Here is a 15,153-nt window from a genome sequence, read left to right as displayed (position 1 = left end):
CAGTTATGCCCCCACAGTGCTGCCAGATATGCCCCCACAGTGCTGCCAGATATGCCCCCACAGTGCTGCCAGATATGCCCCCACAGTGCTGCCAGATATGCCCCCACAGTGCTGCCAGTTATGCCCCCACAGTGCTGCCAGTTATGCCCCCACAGTGCTGCCAGATATGCCCCCACAGTGCTGCCAGATATGCCCCCACAGTGCTGCCAGATATGCCCCCACAGTGCTGCCAGATATGCCCCCACAGTGCTGCCAGATATGCCCCCACAGTGCTGCCAGTTATGCCCCCACAGTGCTGCCAGTTATGCCCCCACAGTGCTGCCAGATATGCCCCCACAGTGCTGCCAGATATGCCCCCACAGTGCTGCCAGTTATGCCCCCACAGTGCTGCCAGTTATGCCCCCACAGTGCTGCCAGATATGCCCCCACAGTGCTGCCAGATATGCCCCCACAGTGCTGCCAGATATGCCCCCACAGTGCTGCCAGATATGCCCCCACAGTGCTGCCAGTTATGCCCCCACAGTGCTGCCAGTTATGCCCCCACAGTGCTGCCAGATATGCCCCCACAGTGCTGCCAGATATGCCCCCACAGTGCTGCCAGATATGCCCCCACAGTGCTGCCAGATATGCCCCCACAGTGCTGCCAGATACGTTCCCTCCCCAAGTGCCAGGTATGCCCCACAGTGCTGTTACTTACCCCTCCGTCGATCCCGCGCTGTCTTCTGGAGGGACACGAAGCACACAGCGTGCGCGGCTCTCCTGTGTCCCTCCTGCATCTTCGGCGGCCGCGGCGGGTCTATTATAGGAAGTGCCGGTTCGTGATCAGAGGTCACGAACGGGTATTTCCTGTAATAGAACCGCCGCTGCTGCCGCCGGAGATGCAGGAGGGACACAGGAGCGCCGCGCGCTGTGCGCTCCATGTCCCTCCTTCACACTGCTCTGCCTCTGCCTGCACTGACTCGAGTATAAGCCGAGGTGGCTTTTTCAGCACAAAAAAAAGTGCTGAAAAAGTCGGCTTATACTCGAGTATATACGGTATATTAAAATTAAACAGTGCACACTTTTGCTGCAGGAGTGCCACTGCCAGTGTGACTGACCAGTGACCTGACCACACTGACCACCAGTATAGTTAGTAGTATACTTATATTGTGATTGCCTGAAAAAGTTAAACACTCGTCGTGTGACTTCACTTGTGTGTTTTTTTTTTTTTTATTCTATAAAAATAAAACTCATTCTGCTGACAGACAGTGTCCAGCAGGTCCGTCATTATATAATATATAATATATACCTGTCCGGCTGCAGTAGTGATATATATATATTTTTTATATCATTTATCATCCAGTCGCAGCAGACACAGTACGGTAGTTCACGGCTGTGGCTACCTCTGTGTCTCTGCACTCGGCAGGCAGTCCGTCCATAATTGTAATACCACCTAACCGTGGATTTTTTTCATTCTTCTTTATACATACATAGTTACATAGACATCTTCTCTTTATCAACCAGTCTATATTAGCTGCAGACACAGTACAGTACGGTAGTTCACGGCTGTGGCTACCTCTGTGTCTGCACTCGGCAGGCAGTCCGTCCATAATTGTATACCACCTAACCGTGGTTTTTTTTCATTCTTCTTTATACATACATAGTTACATAGACATCTTCTCTTTATCAACCAGTCTATATTAGCTGCAGACACAGTACAGTACGGTAGTTCACGGCTGTGGCTACCTCTGTGTCTGCACTCGGCAGGCAGTCCGTCCATAATTGTATACCACCTAACCGTGGATTTTTTTCATTCTTCTTTATACATACATAGTTACATAGACATCTTCTCTTTATCAACCAGTCTATATTAGCTGCAGACACAGTACAGTACGGTAGTTCACGGCTGTGGCTACCTCTGTGTCTGCACTCGGCAGGCAGTCCGTCCATAATTGTATACCACCTAACCGTGGATTTTTTTCATTCTTCTTTATACATACATAGTTACATAGACATCTTCTCTTTATCAACCAGTCTATATTAGCTGCAGACACAGTACAGTACGGTAGTTCACGGCTGTGGCTACCTCTGTGTCTGCACTCGGCAGGCAGTCCGTCCATAATTGTATACCACCTAACCGTGGATTTTTTTCAGTCTTCTTTATACATACATAGTTACATAGACATCTTCTCTTTATCAACCAGTCTATATTAGCTGCAGACACAGTACAGTACGGTAGTTCACGGCTGTGGCTACCTCTGTGTCTGCAGTCGGCAGGCAGTCCATAATTGTATACTAGTATCCATCTCCATTGTTTACCTGAGGTGCCTTTTAGTTGTGCCTATTAAAATATGGAGAACAAAAATGTTGAGGTTCCAAAATTAGGGAAAGATCAAGATCCACTTCCACCTCGTGCTGAAGCTGCTGCCACTAGTCATGGCCGAGACGATGAAATGCCAGCAACGTCGTCTGCCAAGGCCGATGCCCAATGTCATAGTACAGAGCATGTCAAATCCAAAACACCAAATATCAGAAAAAAAAGGACTCCAAAACCTAAAATAAAATTGTCGGAGGAGAAGCGTAAACTTGCCAATATGCCATTTACCACACGGAGTGGCAAGGAATGGCTGAGGCCCTGGCCTATGTTCATGGCTAGTGGTTCAGCTTCACATGAGGATGGAAGCACTCAGCCTCTCGCTAGAAAAATGAAAAGACTCAAGCTGGCAAAAGCAGCACAGCAAAGAACTGTGCATTCTTCGAAATCCCAAATCCACAAGGAGAGTCCAATTGTGTCGGTTGCGATGCCTGACCTTCCCAACACTGGACGTGAAGAGCATGCGCCTTCCACCATTTGCACGCCCCCTGCAAGTGCTGGAAGGAGCACCCGCAGTCCAGTTCCTGATAGTCAGATTGAAGATGTCAGTGTTGAAGTACACCAGGATGAGGAGGATATGGGTGTTGCTGGCGCTGGGGAGGAAATTGACCAGGAGGATTCTGATGGTGAGGTGGTTTGTTTAAGTCAGGCACCCGGGGAGACACCTGTTGTCCGTGGGAGGAATATGGCCGTTGACATGCCAGGTGAAAATACCAAAAAAATCAGCTCTTCGGTGTGGAGGTATTTCACCAGAAATGCGGACAACAGGTGTCAAGCCGTGTGTTCCCTTTGTCAAGCTGTAATAAGTAGGGGTAAGGACGTTAACCACCTCGGAACATCCTCCCTTATACGTCACCTGCAGCGCATTCATAATAAGTCAGTGACAAGTTCAAAAACTTTGGGTGACAGCGGAAGCAGTCCACTGACCAGTAAATCCCTTCCTCTTGTAACCAAGCTCACGCAAACCACCCCACCAACTCCCTCAGTGTCAATTTCCTCCTTCCCCAGGAATGCCAATAGTCCTGCAGGCCATGTCACTGGCAATTCTGACGAGTCCTCTCCTGCCTGGGATTCCTCCGATGCATCCTTGCGTGTAACGCCTACTGCTGCTGGCGCTGCTGTTGTTGCCGCTGGGAGTCGATGGTCATCCCAGAGGGGAAGTCGTAAGCCCACTTGTACTACTTCCAGTAAGCAATTGACTGTTCAACAGTCCTTTGCGAGGAAGATGAAATATCACAGCAGTCATCCTACTGCAAAGCGGATAACTGAGGCCTTGACAACTATGTTGGTGTTAGACGTGCGTCCGGTATCCGCCGTTAGTTCACAGGGAACTAGACAATTTATTGAGGCAGTGTGCCCCCGTTACCAAATACCATCTAGGTTCCACTTCTCTAGGCAGGCGATACCGAGAATGTACACGGACGTCAGAAAAAGACTCACCAGTGTCCTAAAAAATGCAGTTGTACCCAATGTCCACTTAACCACGGACATGTGGACAAGTGGAGCAGGGCAGGGTCAGGACTATATGACTGTGACAGCCCACTGGGTAGATGTATGGACTCCCGCCACAAGAACAGCAGCGGCGGCACCAGTAGCAGCATCTCGCAAACGCCAACTCTTTCCTAGGCAGGCTACGCTTTGTATCACCGCTTTCCAGAATACGCACACAGCTGAAAACCTCTTACGGCAACTGAGGAAGATCATCGCGGAATGGCTTACCCCAATTGGACTCTCCTGTGCATTTGTGGCATCGGACAACGCCAGCAATATTGTGTGTGCATTAAATATGGGCAAATTCCAGCACGTCCCATGTTTTGCACATACCTTGAATTTGGTGGTGCAGAATTTTTTAAAAAACGACAGGGGCGTGCAAGAGATGCTGTCGGTGGCCAGAAGAATTGCGGGACACTTTCGGCGTACAGGCACCACGTACAGAAGACTGGAGCACCACCAAAAACTACTGAACCTGCCCTGCCATCATCTGAAGCAAGAAGTGGTAACGAGGTGGAATTCAACCCTCTATATGCTTCAGAGGTTGGAGGAGCAGCAAAAGGCCATTCAAGCCTATACAATTGAGCACGATATAGTAGGTGGAATGCACCTGTCTCAAGCGCAGTGGAGAATGATTTCAACGTTGTGCAAGGTTCTGATGCCCTTTGAACTTGCCACACGTGAAGTCAGTTCAGACACTGCCAGCCTGAGTCAGGTCATTCCCCTCATCAGGCTTTTGCAGAAGAAGCTGGAGACATTGAAGGAGGAGCTAACACGGAGCGATTCCGCTAGGCATGTGGGACTTGTGGATGGAGCCCTTAATTCGCTTAACAAGGATTCACGGGTGGTCAATCTGTTGAAATCAGAGCACTACATTTTGGCCACCGTGCTCGATCCTAGATTTAAAGCCTACCTTGGATCTCTCTTTCCGGCAGACACAAGTCTGCTGGGGTTGAAAGACCTGCTGGTGACAAAATTGTCAAGTCAAGCGGAACGCGACCTGTCAACATCTCCTCCTTCACATTCTCCCGCAACTGGGGGTGCGAGGAAAAGGCTCAGAATTCCGAGCCCACCCGCTGGCGGTGATGCAGGGCAGTCTGGAGCGACTGCTGATGCTGACATCTGGTCCGGACTGAAGGACCTGACAACGATTACGGACATGTCGTCTACTGTCACTGCATATGATTCTCTCAACATTGATAGAATGGTGGAGGATTATATGAGTGACCGCATCCAAGTAGGCACGTCACACAGTCCGTACTTATACTGGCAGGAAAAAGAGGCAATTTGGAGGCCCTTGCACAAACTGGCTTTATTCTACCTAAGTTGCCCTCCCACAAGTGTGTACTCCGAAAGAGTGTTTAGTGCCGCCGCTCACCTTGTCAGCAATCGGCGTACGAGGTTACATCCAGAAAATGTGGAGAAGATGATGTTCATTAAAATGAATTATAATCAATTCCTCCGCGGAGACATTGACCAGCAGCAATTGCCTCCACAAAGTACACAGGGAGCTGAGATGGTGGATTCCAGTGGGGACGAATTGATAATCTGTGAGGAGGGGGATGTACACGGTGATATATCGGAGGGTGATGATGAGGTGGACATCTTGCCTCTGTAGAGCCAGTTTGTGCAAGGAGAGATTAATTGCTTCTTTTTTGGGGGGGTCCAAACCAACCCGTCATATCAGTCACAGTCGTGTGGCAGACCCTGTCACTGAAATGATGGGTTGGTTAAAGTGTGCATGTCCTGTTTTGTTTATACAACATAAGGGTGGGTGGGAGGGCCCAAGGACAATTCCATCTTGCACCTCTTTTTTCTTTTCTTTTTCTTTGCATCATGTGCTGATTGGGGAGGGTTTTTTGGAAGGGACATCCTGCGTGACACTGCAGTGCCACTCCTAAATGGGCCCGGTGTTTGTGTCGGCCACTAGGGTCGCTAATCTTACTCACACAGTCAGCTACCTCATTGCGCCTCTTTTTTTCTTTGCGTCATGTGCTGTTTGGGGAGGGTTTTTTGGAAGGGACATCCTGCGTGACACTGCAGTGCCACTCCTAGATGGGCCCGGTGTTTGTGTCGGCCACTAGGGTCGCTAATCTTACTCACACAGCTACCTCATTGCGCCTCTTTTTTTCTTTGCGTCATGTGCTGTTTGGGGAGGGTTTTTTGGAAGGGACATCCTGCGTGACACTGCAGTGCCACTCCTAGATGGGCCCGGTGTTTGTGTCGGCCACTAGGGTCGCTAATCTTACTCACACAGCTACCTCATTGCGCCTCTTTTTTTCTTTGCGTCATGTGCTGTTTGGGGAGGGTTTTTTGGAAGGGCCATCCTGCGTGACACTGCAGTGCCACTCCTAGATGGGCCCGGTGTTTGTGTCGGCCACTAGGGTCGCTAATCTTACTCACACAGCTACCTCATTGCGCCTCTTTTTTTCTTTGCATCATGTGCTGTTTGGGGAGGGTTTTTTGGAAGGGACATCCTGCGTGACACTGCAGTGCCACTCCTAGATGGGCCCGGTGTTTGTGTCGGCCACTAGGGTCGCTTATCTTACTCACACAGCGACCTCGGTGCAAATTTTAGGACTAAAAATAATATTGTGAGGTGTGAGGTATTCAGAATAGACTGAAAATGAGTGTAAATTATGGTTTTTGAGGTTAATAATACTTTGGGATCAAAATGACCCCCAAATTCTATGATTTAAGCTGTTTTTTAGTGTTTTTTGAAAAAAACACCCGAATCCAAAACACACCCGAATCCGACAAAAAAAATTCGGTGAGGTTTTGCCAAAACGCGTTCGAACCCAAAACACGGCCGCGGAACCGAACCCAAAACCAAAACACAAAACCCGAAAAATTTCAGGCGCTCATCTCTAGTGTTAACTTCAAACTCCTTTTTTTTTTAATTTGTTTTTTCATAATACACATGTCCTAATGTTGGCTATATCTGTATTTCAGGTGATGGTGGTTATGGCTGCTACTCTTGGCTACTTACTCCATTGTCCCAACCTGATTCTTCTGCTGAACACAGTTACAATCATGCACATAAGTCTACGCGGAATGTGATAGAAAGATGTTTTGGGGTGCTGAAATCTAGGTTTCGGTGTCTGGATAAATCTGCTGGGCTTTTGTTGTATAGTCCCTCAAAGGTGACTAGGATTGTGTTCTGCTGCTGTTTTCTCCATAATCTGTGTTTGAACCAACATCTTCCACATGATAATGAAGAAAACAGCCAGCAAGTAGGTGAGTTAGAAACATCTGGTGACAGTGTGAGTACAGATGTAGGGAGGCAGGTAAGGCAAGAAGTTATTCTGCGTTATTTTAACGGTAAGTATTATTTAGTTTAAAATAGCCTTGACTAACCACTTTTATTAAATGTATTGTAGGTGTGAATGTTTGTTTTGTTGCGTTAGTGTTTGTTCTTTATACTGGTCTGTACATTTATACTGTATTTTAAATAACTTACAGTGACACTCATTAGCACATTAAACCATACACACATTGCGTCTTTTAAAATGATTTGCACGGACACATGCATTTTTGGTGAAACAATACCAAAAATGTTATTGTGTTACAAACATTTGATGCATCCTTCCTTATTTTTTTTTGTGTGTGCTGGGTGCAGAGGATTGACCTGGTTCGTTGGCCCGTGTTCTGCTGGAGCGTCGAACAGGGGAGGTAACTGGGGTCTGGCTTGGGGTAGTAGTTCCGGAGCTTGAACTGACTTGTTGGGAGGCCAATACATTAATACTTTGGCTGAGGTTGTGTATGCTCGCATTAAGTTGGTTATTTGTGGCAGTGTGGCTGGCAATAATTCGAGATAAATTTTCGTGGACCACTTGGTTGTGTTGTATTACTTGGATTAGGGCTTGTTGCTGCCGCTGTTGTTCATCAATGATTCTTGTTAAATTTGAAAGCATTTGACTGTTGTCCGCCCTCATTTGTTCCATAGAATTTGCTATTCTTCCTACCTGAACAATCAGTCTGCCTGAGTTCCGACTGATGCAAGGAAGATGATGGGGCAGACTGGCAAGGTGTTGGGTGTGGGTGTTCAGGTAGGCCGAGTTTTGTGCCTGTTGTGTGGCCCAACTGTTCCAAAAGTCAGGGGACATTTCTTGCTGGGGTGGTGGTGGCATCAATTGGGGGCTAACGGATGCTTGTGGTATGCCCTGCTGCGGGGTTGGCTGGGTAGGATCAATGGGCTTTCCGGTGTAGTGTGAAGGTAGGCTGCTGGTCAGTTTCCTGCTGGGCGTCCTCGACCATGATGGGTGGTTCTGTATGGGGTTGATAACAGCCACTATTTAGTATAAATAATATATATTTTTAATACAAAAACATGGCTTACTTAATAATACTCATGTTGAAAATGTTACAGAGTTTGTGTGCTCAAATTAACTCGGAATCTTACCTTTTGAAACACATATGTGCTTTCTAATTTACAAAACTGAATATTAAAAATAATTTTAAAGTTCTCGGACTCTAAGCCATAATGATTTTGCAAACACGAAGATATTTCGCCATTTTACATTAATGCATTTCAAGATTGTGTATGCCCCTTCCTTTTGTGAACCACACACATTGCAGTAAATGTGGTTTGTTACACACTCATAAATTGATAAAGCCAGTCAGGGTTTTTTTTTTTTTTAATTATTATTAAATTAATTTAAATTATGAAATCTTAAAGAACCATGCAAATGTCTTAAGGTGGCCTATGTTTCGAAATGGAGATGTTGGCCATGGCAATCATTTGTCTAAAAAATTACATTTATGTTTTTTATTGTGGTTAAAAATAATTCCTTAAAAAATGGTTACTATGGGCAACATCACATCTGAAAATGAAAAGCAAAAAAAAAACACAAATACCATGTGCTTGTTGTTTGAGATTATTGCCTGGAATAAGAAATTACACAAATATAATTGTATTGACACTACACAAACAGTGGTGCAGCAGAATTAACCAGGAGAAGACCTAAGGATTTGAAAAGACAATGATATGTGCAAGGTGCAGTGGCGGTTCTTGCCACGGGCAAGCAGTACTTTTGCCCGGGGTGCCGCCTTCCGGAGGGCGCCGGCGCCATCCGGAGGGCGCAGCACCAGGGCAAGATCCGCCACTGTGCCCCCCGCAGTGCCCAGCTATGCCCCCCGCTTTGAAGGGAACCAGACGCTACGGTCTAGTTTCCCTTCATGGAGAGGACCTTTGCTGTGCAGTGCGCGATGACGTCATCGCGCACCGCACAGCATAGTGGCACAGACACTAGGGGTCATAATTGACCTCTAGTGTCTATGCTGTTCTATGGGAGAGACGTAATAACGTCTCTCCCATAGATCGAGGAAAGGAGAGAAGAAGAGCGGCGCCGGCGGAGGAGGTCTGCAGCGGTCTGGATCAGGAACGGGGATGGTAAGTATACTTTTTTTTATTTTATTTTTTCTTTCAGCGTCGCTACACGGGCATAAATGGGGGCGTAACTGACCACGCCCCCATTTGAAGCCACGCCCCTATACTTTGCCCGGGCGCCACAATCCCAAGAACCGGCCCTGGCAAGGTGATAAAGGCAGAAGCCAAACAGAGACGAACCAAATTGTTAAAGTTTAATTTTACACTTTTTCTTCATATAACACCTTGCACATATCTGTGGTTTTTCACATCATTATGCCTTATCCAGGTTAATTCATAGACCACACTGTTTTACATTTTTGTGACAATTATCCTTTATGTTTACTCACCAGACAGCTGAGGTGATTGTGGCTCCTCGCTTTGTGGACTTGCCAAAATTGCCTGTGGTGGCTGGGGCAACACTGCGGAGATGCGCCTCCGGGGTGGTGATGATGGAGCTGCAGACTCAGGCTCAAGACGACGTCTCTTGGTTGGCCTCCTAGGCACACTCACCGAGCCCTGTGATGGGCGCCTTAGTGGAGGGCGGCTTGCAGAAGAAGAACCTATGTGATAAGAGAGACATTAATATTTTGATCGTCTATGTGTTTGCTGAATATGTGATTACAGTGAATTCTTACCTGCATTCCCACCATCTGCATCACTTGGCAGTGTTGGCTGTGGCCTGGCTGTGCTGCTTCTCTGGCGTACTGTAGAAAAATGTGACAAAAACAAATGAACATACTTTGAATACTCATTGTTCTCTTAAATTCCTTATTGTGATGTAAACATCTGGAACCTAATGATAAGTAAACCATTTTATGTTTAATCTATTCTGGATTACTTCATTGGGTGTGTATTCTTGAAATCAGATTCAATTACACTAATTAATCCATACACAAAGCCAAATTATGAGCATTATTATGTTTTTATTTTGTGAAAAAAATTTGCATGAATAAATCACAAGATTGCACGCTAAGCTTACAATTTCTAATCAACAAATACAACACTAGCCAAAAAAATCTGCTAAAAAATAATTTGGCGTTAAAAATATGCCTTTAAAACAAATAGAAAAAAGGACAACACACAATAAACAGAAATGCAAAAACAAAAAAAAAATTGTATTAAATGTAAAAAAAAATATCAGTTATGGACAAGCTGGATCTCTGATTATGTATTAGAACTACACATACCAGCATGCACTGCAACAAATGTAGCATTCACTATTAACAAAACTGAGGCAATGCATGATGGGACTTGTAGTTTGCCAACACCTGTAGAGCCACAGGTTGCCCAGGCCTGCACGACATCACCAACACAATGTAACAATTAAAAAACTGACAATCAGAATTAGCAGGATTAAATTTTTAAGGAAAAAAATAAAAATAAAATATGTTAACACTTTTAAATTTAAAAAAAAAAAACTCACCATCCTGCCTTGGCCGGTCCGAATCCCGGACATGAGTCGCACCAACCACTTCGGGTGGAATAAGGGAACGCACAGGCTACTCCCAATCCCGATGAGAAGCACGGAAGGGGTGTCCACCCCCGGTTTGGCGGGCTGATTTGGCCTCCTTGGCCATCTTTGCCTTGACACGGCGCTTGATATCATAAAAGCGCTTGCGACACGTGTCCTCAGTCCGCCTCACCACACCCTCACTATTCACTGCCGCAATGACTTTACCCCACAGCACAGACTTCCTACGTGTGGACACCTTGGCAGCATCCTGGCCAAACAATTGCCGATGATGCCTCATCAGCTCCCGCACCAAAGCCATGTTTTCAGCATAGCTGAATTTGACATTGCGCCCAGTCTTGGTAGTGGTGCGTGGCTGCGGAGCCACAACACCATCACTATCACTGGAAAACGCAGCAACAGGCACCCCCTCCGTCTCACTAACCTCCTCCACCTCACTCACCTCCTCCCTCTCACTAACCCCCTCCACCTCACTCACCTCCCTCTCACTAACCTCCTCCACCTCACTGACCTCTGACTGGGACATAATCCCGACAAACTACAAATAACACAGAGAAATAAAAACAGAAAACACACTCCTCCACTACCACTACACACCACACACCCAACACACACACACACTCACAAACAATGACAATAGACTTGAAAAAAAAAAACAAGGACAAAAAAGTAGACAAACTTTGAAAAAACTACACAACAAGTATGACAAGACTACTTACACACACAGTACAGCACTCAACTATCGCAAAAATCCGCTCCAAATCCACCAAAAACTCCACCAAACTCACCAACTCCTAACACACCTTCCTCTCTCCTCTTCACTAGCTAAACCCACGAGGTGCGGACGGTTTGGGGCGTTTTTATAGTAATGTGCACAGACACTCCTCCATCACGAATCAAACCAATCACGGCCGAGTGACAAAAACGAAACTTAGGGAAAAAAACGCGGCCGCGAACGGACAAACACTGCCGTAAACGACATGTGACGCAGTCGTAACAAAAACCTCAGAACACGGCCGAAAAACCTCAAAATCGGCCGCATTCTACATTACAAAACCACGAATGACATCGACATCGTAAAACACTAAAAATACAAATACGACAGCTTAGTAAATGAGGCGTAACAAATTCAAAAAGTTGCACAAATACACTTTCGATGTCATTCGTGATGATTCTCAAACCAAAACGGTACTAATACGAATCTTAGTAAATACACCCCACTGTGTGTTATGTGAGTACGGTACGTCATATTTCTGGGATTGCTGTATAAAGGTGTGTGTACGGCTGGCTTATTCACGTCATTGGCTATTGGTGGCTAAAGATACCTTTATGGGAGTGCATTCACTGTGTGTTATGTGAGTACGGTACGTCATACTACTGGGATTGCTGTATAAAGGTGTGTGTACGGCTGGCTTATTCACGTCATTGGCTATTGGTGGCTAAAGATACCTTTATGGGAGTCATTCACTTTCATATAGTGTGAGTTTTGGTACGCAGATCCTCTCACCCCATTCACATTCTCACATTGGTGTCACCAATTTTCTGTCGACATACTACACCATGTTATTTCCATTTGGTTTATTCTGAGGTTCATTCATCGTTGAAGGGAATCATATGGACTGACGACTGGGAATTGACACATCGTTTACAAGTGGTCCTGCGACCCATAGAAGATACTGCTTCAAAAAGGTTTCATATGGGACATTTATGTTGGAACAGGACTGAGCGCTGAGTTACATTCTTTTTTCTGTACCATTGTTTCTATTACAGGGAACCGGTGGTCCCTGTGTGTGTATCTAGCTGCATAAGTTCTTTTTTGCGCCTTGGGACAGTTCAACTTTGTATTTTTATTTTTCTACATTGTTTATTAGAATTGCCCTGAAATTACAGCCCTCAATTATATAGAGCGTTTTGGGGTATGTCATCCATCTATCATATCATTGTTGGGGTCCCTAGTCCAGGTTCCGCAGATAAACAAATCTATCTTGCGGTATACCTTAATACTATTTGGAAAGTTCCTATCCTCCTAAGCTGCAGGGCACGTGTCCCATCTAAAACATTTTGGTACTCTAGGGCAGTGGTTCTCAACTGCTCCCACCAATGGAGAGACATTATACCACTTCATGAAACGACAATAGGTAGCTTTGTCCTGGGATACGTGGTGGGTGGGATTATTGATAAATATACCAATAAGGGGTCTATGTACTAAGACGATCAATCAGACTTGGGCGCTGATGCGGCCCGCAGCGCAGTTTGCCGATGAAGGAAAACTGTGCATGCGCGGCGGCTGCGCAGACACACACATTGCGGTCGCATCCCTGATCGATGCGACTGCAGTGCGATTTACAGCGGTTGGCGTTTGCGGGGCGGCGACGCAGCATGGGGGGGGGCGAAAGGGGGCGGTCCGGGACCGCTTTCCAATAAAAAAAAATGTCCGCTGGTCACCTGCGCCTGACAGTGCAACCAGGGGTCAATCTTAGTTCCGATGTGTCCACAATTAGATTGCAGAATTAGATTACGGACGCATCGGTAGGTGGCCTCACCCTGTGCTAGGTGGCCTCACCCTGTACTAGGCGGCCCCCAGCATGTACAGAGAAGAACGCAAATCTGGCTATATATGCAATGATCTGCGTTCATCTCTAAATAACCCACTGAGCCTTGGAGAGAGGTAATGTGGACGTAGATAAAGTACCAGCCAATCAGCTCCTAACTGCCATGTCAGAGGAGCTGATTGGCTGGTACTTTATCTCCATCCACTTTACCTCTCTCTAAGGCTTAGTACATAGACCCCTAGACTCCTAAGTCCTTATCTCGCCCAGGGCGCTCTCCCCCCCGGTCAGTGCAGCGACTGGCAGCTGCGTTTGTGAGGGCAGCTCAGCGGGGGCGGGGGGCGGTTGATGCCATCAGAGGAACATTCTGAAGTTTCTGGTGAGGAGAGAAGAGGAGACATCACCTCGGTATTACACTCCTGCTTTATGTTGTCTCTATAATGTGTGCGGCGGTCCTGACAGATGCACATGGCGTCATATCACCTGGTTCTTACATCACTCCTAGGCAGACTCACTCATTCTGCTGAACCAACAGACCATCCGCTGCGGCGTATATAAATAGTATAGCAGCCTGTATACATTACATGGGAACTGTCAGAGGGACACGCCAAGGGTATACCCCGGGGGGATTCCGTCACTGGCTACTGGACACCCCCCTACTATGTACTTCCAGGGGCTGCACTGTGCACCTTCCAGCCTCACTGCTGTGGTAAGGGTATATCTAGGTGGACTTATTGTACCACCCATGTAATACAAAGCTGAACAGCGAGGCGTAATATACACAACACTTCTCTCTCTCCTGACTTAATTAACACAAGTGAAGGTGACCCTGTGGAAGTTCAGGAGCAAATGAATCATCGGGCCCAAATGTGTCTGTTTGTTTCAGCAATTTTATCATTTATTACACAGTGCAGCAGGTTACAAGAGCGCCGGGATAATTATTATTTCTTTATTATTATCCTTTATATATATGGCGCCACGCGGGTTCCGCAGCGCCCAATTACAGAGTACATAAACAAATAATCAAAACAGGAAAACAGCAACTTACAGTTGATGACAGTATAGGACAAGTACAGGGTATATAAACATAGCTACATCAGCAGATGACACTGGAATAAGTATCAGGTGGCAGAAGACTGCTGGAGTTGATGTAGTTGAATATTATTAAAGTAAGAAAAGGGTAAGCACATGAGGGAAGAGGGCCCTGCTCGTGAGAGCTTACGTTCTAAAGGGGCGGGGTAGACAGACAGGGGTGAGACAGATGGGGTACATAGAGAGCGTGGAACAGAGGGTTAGGATGAGATTTGGCTGGGTTTGGTGAAGAAGTGGGTCTTGACTCTTGAGAGCCCGTGTGAAGTTTTGTAGAGAGGTGGAGAGTCTGAGGGGGAGAGGTAGAGAATTCTATAGTAATGGGCCCTACACACTTACTGATCTCAGTGCACGATATGAACGTTCTCGTTCATTAATGAACGAGAACTCGTTCATATCGTGCAGTGTGTAGGCACCAATGATTAACGATGCGCGCCCTCGCGCTCGTTCATCGTTGGTGCCCCGTTGCTTATGCACGCAGGCCAATATGGACAATCTTGTCCATATTAGTGTGCGCTGCTATGGAGCTGGGTGACGGGGGGAGTGAAGAAACATCACTCCCCCCGTCACCTTACCCCCCACCGCCGGGTTGCCCGTCAGACGTATCTGCCGTCGGCCAGCCCGGCGGCGGATCGCCGAGTGTGTAACGCCCTTAAGGGAGCAGCACTTGAGAAATCTTGGAGGTAGGAGTGGGAGGAAGTAATCCGTAGGCAGGAGAGTCGGCGAGCATTAGCGGAGGGAAGAGGACGGGTGGGAGTGTAAAGGGAGATAAGGTCAGAGATATAGATGGGAAAGGAGTGGGTGAGGGCTTTGTAAGTGAGTGTGAGAA

At 46.7% G+C, this 15,153-nt stretch overlaps 1 protein-coding gene across 1 annotated transcript in view; it reads right to left on the bottom strand.

Moving 5' to 3' along the window:
- LOC134965758 (protein-arginine deiminase type-1-like) overlaps nucleotides 1–15,153 on the bottom strand; it is a 204,748-nt gene that overhangs the window by 174,976 nt on the left and 14,619 nt on the right. The window lies entirely within an intron of this gene.

This window comes from Pseudophryne corroboree, chromosome 10 (assembly GCF_028390025.1).
Source record: "Pseudophryne corroboree isolate aPseCor3 chromosome 10, aPseCor3.hap2, whole genome shotgun sequence".
In the NCBI taxonomy this organism is placed as follows: Eukaryota; Metazoa; Chordata; class Amphibia; order Anura; family Myobatrachidae; genus Pseudophryne; species Pseudophryne corroboree.
The sequence above is the reverse complement of the archived record's forward strand: the minus strand, read 5'-3'. Positions and strand labels throughout refer to the sequence as shown.